At 33.0% G+C, this 7,913-nt stretch overlaps 1 pseudogene; it reads right to left on the minus strand.

The window, feature by feature from the left end:
- Window positions 1-3,364: 3,364 nt before the first annotated feature.
- LOC107843043 lies at window positions 3,365-5,853 on the minus strand (annotated as a pseudogene).
- Between the last annotated feature and the right edge of the window lie 2,060 nt (window positions 5,854-7,913).

Here is a 7,913-nt window from a genome sequence, read left to right on the forward strand (position 1 = left end):
GTTAGCTTGGGGTCACTTGTGACCCTAAGCACCGTGTGATGTCTCAAGTCCTATTTTCGAGGCGTTATAATGAATCTACTATTATTGTTTAGGAGTAAACACTTCCATGAAGGTCACCAAGTCATTTTCGGTCAAATTTAAAATTAACATCAAAACTTATTAGGTGCTAGTGTTATAGTGAAAAAATAACCGTAACCATCTCAAGTCAATGTACGAGTCATTGCACAAGAATCCAAATGAATCCGGGAAAATATAAAAACTTTCAAATTCTCAAGTCAAGTCATTTCGTAGAAAGTTCCTAGCGAAAGCTATAATAGAAAGATCCGATCATTTGTAATAATACAATGTTGTTTGGTACTTCCTTAGTTGAAAACGTCACAATCCCAAGTTTTTGCAAGTAGTCCAAACCAAATTAGTATGCACTATTAAGCTAATTTATCAAATAGCACCACTAGATATAACTATCCTACATAATGTAGAAAATTTCACTTTGAATATGTGTTGGTTTTTGGCTTTGAAATTTGAGAAATAACAGAGAAAGAATTGGAGAGAAAAATAAATACGGAAATTGTATTGTCAAAGGAAATTATTTTATTAATAACACAAAACATATATTTATAGCTAAATTTCTAACAACACTCCAATTTAAATTGGGGTAACTAATTCCTATTCAAATATTTAAGGGACAACTAATTCCTAAGTCACATAGGACTCTAATAATTAAAAATTACTAAAAATATCTAATCCTAATTTATTTCTGAGACATATTTTCAACAATATGATCTCTAACACAAGGAAACAGTTATTTGATCAATATAAATTCTTATACGAAAAAAGAAAAGTGAAGGGCTTCCTTGGAAACGAACGAGTCATGGAAGCAATCACTAGTGCATTGTGTGAACCACAAATCAAGAAAAGAAAAATCTATTATGGTTATTTTGGCGTAATCAATTCCAAGAAGGTCACCAACTCAGTCAAATTTTTAGTTGTCAATTGCATAACAGCTTCTCCGGTGGAATTTTACTAAAAAATATTTTTACACTACTAAAATCTACAATTTATCTTGAAAGCAGTAAAAGCCCAATAATGTTTAAAACATGTTCAATGTACATGGTGTTCATTACTCTAATTCCATTCAACTTCAAATGATATATATCAATGTGATAATTTTTCTTTTAAAAATATCACGTTGCTTTGCCTCCTACCGTTCAATTATCCTAACTTTGTAGATATTTACTCCGTAATTGTAAAAGAAAGTTTGTTGTAATTGGATTTCAAATCAATTGATAGTATGAAGTGAAGTAATGGGAAAAAAAAAAGTCACAAGTCAACGCACGAGTCGTTGCTCAAAAATCAAAGAATGCTAGAAAAGTCTGTTGGCATGATAATTGGTGCATAGACCTTGACAAAAACGTGTCATGTCAAAATCAAGATGAGTTTGATTAGTTAAGATAAGAGTATCAATTGGGGTGAAACACAAGGTCTTTGTTTTGGTTCTCTTAACAACCAAAACAGAAAAGAAGAAGAAAATTTCTACTTTGTTTTTTTTTGCACATTCAAGAGAGAATAAATTCGTGTTCAGTTGATGTGTTATTAATGATTTTAACTTAATATGTCATGCTTTTAGAGCTGGAAAATTAAACAAAGGTATATATGGCACAAAACAAAGAGAATTTGCTACTGTTGGTTTGCAGTAGTCAAGTTCAGGAAGCTCACCTAGTCATTTTTCTGTCAACTTAGTGAAGTTAGTTACATATGCACATTCTATCCCAATGTATCAAACTATATGTGAACACTATTTAATTTAACATTAGTCATGTAAGAAATATTTAAAAGAGTCTAACAGCAAGCAAATAACATTTCAAGTCTGAATTCCAAAAGACTTGATTGGTTAGGATAATAGTGTTGGTTGGTGTATACACCTTGACTTCCAAGTCAATAATCCAAATTTTTTCCACACCAAGTTCATGATACAATCATCTTGAATGTGACTGATTTTAGAAAAAGATAACTACAGTGTATACATCCTATACTCTTTGTATATATACTTATGTAGCAATAACCTTTTAACTAAAAAAAACAAGGGTGAAGATTAGTAGCTTTACAAAGGAAAAAATGTATCTTCGTTGGATGTATTGAGAGTTAATTATGTATCTCGAAGGAACCAAAATTGGGATTCTCAATAATTATGCAAAATGTCAGAATTTTCTGTAATTAAGCTCTAAACTGTTCGAATTTATGTTATTTGCCCTTTTTATTTTTTATTTTTGGACTAGGTTGAACTAAGGCCCTAAAACATGGAATATTTACTAGAATTTGTAATAAATGGTTTGATTTGATTTTGTGTATTGTCGGTTCGGTTTATCAGTTTAGTATGTTCACAAATTGAAATCTATAAACCAATATAATATTACATAAAATCGAACCGATAATACACAAATCGTGACACAAAACAAAAAATCGATAAATCGAACTGAATCATCCTTTACTTTAGACCCCTCATCTAATGTAAAGGTTGATCCAAAATTTAATAATTTACATATTAGTTCTATTGAAATTAATAAATTATACAATAAATTAAGTTTCATAAGTTAAATGCAAATTTTAGGTCATAGGTTCACCCCCACTAGTCTGGCTAGCTAATGAGTTGTTCTTTCGGGCGGGAAGTAGGCCGGACTCTACAGGCAGACATTCTTTCTTGATTTTTCAGTAAATAATGTTCTCTAAGCTATTTATCAATATGAGTTGGCCGTAATACAATATATAAGGTATTGATTCTACTATGGTCAATGAGAATTAGTTATTGACGACAGACAAACCGGTAAATCCCAACCAGAAAGTTGATAATCTGTTGGGATGCCAAAGCCAAAAATACTCCACAACATATGATTCAACTATGGAAAATGCAGACCATCTTAGCTAGTTTCATAGTCTAGTTTATATATATTTGTAAAGTCAATTTTGGGCAAATATTTTGCTTCTAATTTTGTTGTATTTGTAACTTTTTGATTTAGTTAATCATATGTGCGATACTGCAATTCTGTATATACTTTAACCATGACAATATAACTCGTTACATTCATTGCATGTTTGCCCCCTTCATTAGTTAAGAAGGACAACTTGTTGATGTGAAAGTTGTGGCGATGAACAAAGTAAATGGGAGAAACGAAGTTTTATAGCTATTGTTGGTGTGTTAGTCCACAATGTCTTTATTCATAGAGTAACAAACACTTTGGAAAAAATCACAATCATGGCTTATATTTGCATCAACGGCGGCATATTAGACTTGAATCCCTCAATGTCCAAAAATGAAGGATTAAGGTTAAGAGCTTTAAGGATGAAGGAGGTAGAAAATACAAGGATATATAAAACATAATCTTGTGAAGGATAGAGATTTAAGTTGAATTCCTGAAAGTTACACACTAATATCTATTCTTGTGCCTTTTCATTCTCATAACAATTTTGTGTTCAAATTTTACAACCATCCTCGAAAACCATACTGGATAGTGAGTTGACAACATTATGTATATTATGGATAGTCCAATAACTAGACCACAACCGAAAACCATGAGAACCGCTTGCCAACTTATCAAATCTCCTTCTTCTTCTTCATCATCATCTAGCTCAACTAGAGTTGTCGCTTGAAGTACCCCATTATCACCACTGCAATCTTTTGAGAGTGGCAATCCACGTAACCCATCATTCCCTTGGTATGAACGGCTCTCAAACGTATCAAAATGTTTTCCTTTGGGAATGCATCCAACAAGATGATTATGAGAGAGATTTAAGACTGCAAGAAATGGGAGGGATACAACTTGTGGAATTTCACCGCCTATTTTGTTGGATGAGAGATCCAACGATTCAAGTACATATAAATGTTGCAATGATGCTGGTATAATACCCTCCAAGCCATTATGAGATAGGTTCAGTGTATAGAGTCCAACGAGAAGATCTCCAATAATGCTTGGAATGTGACCTTTAAATCTATTCTTTGAGAGATTCATAATTATGTTTGTTTTCAGAACATGAAAAAATTCACGATCTGATCCCTTTGTTGTAACTATCAAAGTATTCATGTAATAAATAGAATATGCATCAGCAACATACTCTCGAGTTCCACTGTTCTCACCAATGATTTTCATGGCTTGAAAATTCTCGAAGGCTCACTGGTAAATTTCCACTAAATCCATTGGATGAGAGATCTATGACTCGAATTCTAGCATACAAGTTGTCTGTCCTTGAATCACTTATAGGGCCGTGCAACTTATTTGATCTCAAACTTAAAATCTGCAAATCAGGTAGGCCTCCCAACCAACTTGGAAATGTGACATTCAACTCATTGTTGCCTAAATCAAGGAATTCCAAATATCTGCAATTGATCAACGATGGCGGAACTTTCCCCTTCAGCTTATTCCCGTACAAGTTAATGATGATGAGTTGGTTTCCTATATTAAAAGTTGTATTAATCGTCCCACTAAGACAATTATTGCTTAAATCCAATATCCAAGCTGTTCTCAGCTCACCCAAACATTGTGGGATTGGTCCGTTCAAATGATTGCTTCCCAAGTCTAGCACTCTCAGTGTTTTCTGAATGCAGACGGTTGAAGCAATCTGTCCACTGAAATTATTTTGGGAAAGAATAAGAAGTTGTAGTTCCTGCTGGTCTAGGAGTGACTTTGTAATAAGACCTTGCAACTGATTTTTTTTAGACTAACGTAAACCAATGTTTTGGACTTGAACTCCTGAATTTTGCCACTGAAAGAGTTATTGCTCAAGTCTAATTCAAGTAGCGATGGGAGGGAGAATATCCAGGAAGGTATAGTCCCATTCAAGTAGTTTGATGACAAGAAGAGTGTTTGTAGGTTTTGGAGTCCACTTACGTTGGATGGATTAGGAATGTTCCCTGAGAGATTAGAATAACTCAAATCCAAGTACACCAATGAATTTAGATGGCTAAATGATTCAGGTATCTGACCAGTCAAATTCACACCACTGAGATATAAGCCCATGAGTGATGCATAGCTATTCCATATGGAGTGGGGAACCTAACGTTGAGCTGGGGATTGGATGATAAAAGAAGGAATTCCAATTTGGAAAGGTGGAAAACTCTTTCAGGCAATACCCCACGTAACTGTGTGTGTGAAAGCTGTAGAGTTGTTAAATAAGAAGAGCAATTCAGAGGAATGGTGGAAGAGATGTTCACAAATTCAAGGAAAAGCTCTCTTAATTGGGTCAAGTTCCTAAGGAGCAGTTCAAAACTGTAAGGCCTGAGTCTAAGACCATATGGATCGTTAGTCCATATACGAAGAGAGTATAATTTAGAAAGGTGAGAGATTTCTGCTGGGATTAGACCTGTAAAACCTGAATACGACAAATAAAGATGCGTCAAGCTAGAAAACTCACCAAATTTAGGTGAAATGAGTGATCCAGAGAAATATTATAAGTCAAGCCGTTTGAGATTGAAGAGCTGAAATAGGCTACTGTTGGAATGAAATTTGCCTTGAAGTTCGCTGCAACGGATATCAAGCTCAATTACTTGTCCCGTCATCACGTCACAATGAATTCCATTCCATGAGCAACAATCTGTTCTCTTGTTCCATGAAAAACTTGTATCCTCATAACAGTAACCAGAAGCATTAGGATTAATGGTAAACATATGCTTGAATTGTAGAAGAGCATGAGCTTGATCTTTGGGGCACAAATGAGGTAAGGATGAGGAGAAAGCAAGTTGACAGAGAAAGGGATATAGCATAAAAAATAGTACAAGTTTTACACAATCCATTGCTGCACTAAAATGATCAAAACTAATTATGTTTAAGAAATCAAGAAACATTTGCTTTGTGTCTCCATTCAATAATTTTGATGAGGTATATATAGTAGAAATTAAGCGAAGAAAAATCTACTACTGCATGTTGCTGTGGAGTAATCAAATTCCAAGAAGGTTACCTAGTCACTTTCAATCAAATTTAAGTTGGCATTTACATAATGGCTTATTCGGTTGAAAGCATCCCTCCACTTGCATTTTGTCTGATGCCTTATCATAAAAAAGGTCTTTGTTTTGGTTCTCTTAACAGTCAAACAGAAAAGAAGAAGAAAATTTCTACTTTGCTTTCTATGCAAAATGAAGAGAAAATAGACTTGTGGTCAGTTGATGTGTTATTAATAATTTTAATTTAGCATGTCATGTTCTTAAATCTGAAAAATTAAACAGATCATGCTTGAACCTGTTCAATATTTGTTAATTACTTTCCAGATACATATTTCCACTATTTTGGAACTGAAAGTAATAAATCAGGTGTGAGCTGTGATGGAATGCCTCAATGATCTTATTTTGCATAGTACATGTTTAGGCAACAACCACAACGTTGCCAGCCATAAAAAAAGTAAAATGAGAAAGCATTCATTTATTTAATCTTGTTATGAAATAGTACTACATTTAACTATATAACCTAATCTTACATGATGGAGAGTAATGTTTCTTGAGAATATTAATAACCTTAAAAGTAGGAAACAATTATTTAATTAATTTTAATTCTTAGAGGAGAGAGAAAAGACTAGATGAGTATTAGTGTTGAAATCTTGACGAAAGCATTTCCAGTCAAGAAAAAAGGAAAACACCTCGAGCTTGATAGAACCAATTTTCCACGAGAATGTACTCTGTCATCTTGTTCATATATTCTATATTATTGATTCATTTAGTCCAACTAGACAAATACTGTGAACTATAACTTAAGCAAAGAAAAATCTACTACTGCATGTTCTTTGGAGTAATCAATTCCAAGAAGGTTACCTAGTCAGTTTCAGTCAAATTTAACTTGTGAATTACATAATGGCTTATTTAGTGTAATTCTACTTTAAAAATTTTTTAGACTAATAAAATCAACCGTTTATTTTGAAAACACAAGGTACATGGCATTATTTACACTAATTCCATTCAACTTAAAATTATACATATGAACAATATTTTTTTTTTTTAGTTATACCATGTACTTGTTTTGCCACTTACTGGTCACTTATCCAATTTTGTACATATTTACTCCGCGGTAATAATAAAAAGTTTCTTGTGATTTGTTTTTAATTGACTTGATTGTATGAAGTTAATCTAACGGAAAAAATTCTCAAAGTCAATGTACAAGTCATTGCACAAGACTTCAAATGAATGTGGGAGTATCAAAAATTTCGAATTCTCAAGTCAAGTCATTGCGTAGAAAGTTCCTAGCGATAGCTATAATAGAAAGATCCTATCACTTGTAAAGACGTCACAATCCCAAGTTTCTGCAAGTAGTCTAGACCAAATTGTTATGCACTATTAAGCTAATTTATCAAATAGTACTACCAGATATAACTATCCTAAATAATGCAGAAAAAATTACTTTGAATATGATCTCTAGCACAAGAAAACAGTTATTTGATCAATATAAATTCTTATAGGAAAAATAAAAGTGAAGGGAAGCCTTGGAAATGATCGAGCCATGAAAGCAGTTATTAATGCTTGCATTAGCTAAGACTGTCTACATCGCGATTTTTGGGGTGGATACTTTCTCCAAACCCTACTACTGTAAGATGCTTTTAAGAAGAAAAGTTTATAAGAGTGATAATTGGTGTAGAAACTTTGACGAAGATGAATACAACTCAAGTTTGATGGAACCGATTTTCCAAGAACATATTTAGAACTTGGAGTGGGGACTTTCTTTGGATCCTACCAGACTGTCTGTTTCTTAAAGGAGAAAGAAAAGTTTATAAGAGTGACAAATGGTGTAGACCTTGAATTCTTGAAAAGTCATATGCTTTGTGCATTATTTTTAGATTTAGAATTTTTGTTTTAAATAAAAAATTCATAAAAACAAATTTTAATGGAAAAAATAATTAAATTGCTTGAGTGACTTTGAAATAAAAGATAAGGTTAAGTGGCT

This window comes from Capsicum annuum, chromosome 9 (assembly GCF_002878395.1).
Source record: "Capsicum annuum cultivar UCD-10X-F1 chromosome 9, UCD10Xv1.1, whole genome shotgun sequence".
Lineage (NCBI taxonomy): Eukaryota > Viridiplantae > Streptophyta > Magnoliopsida > Solanales > Solanaceae > Capsicum > Capsicum annuum.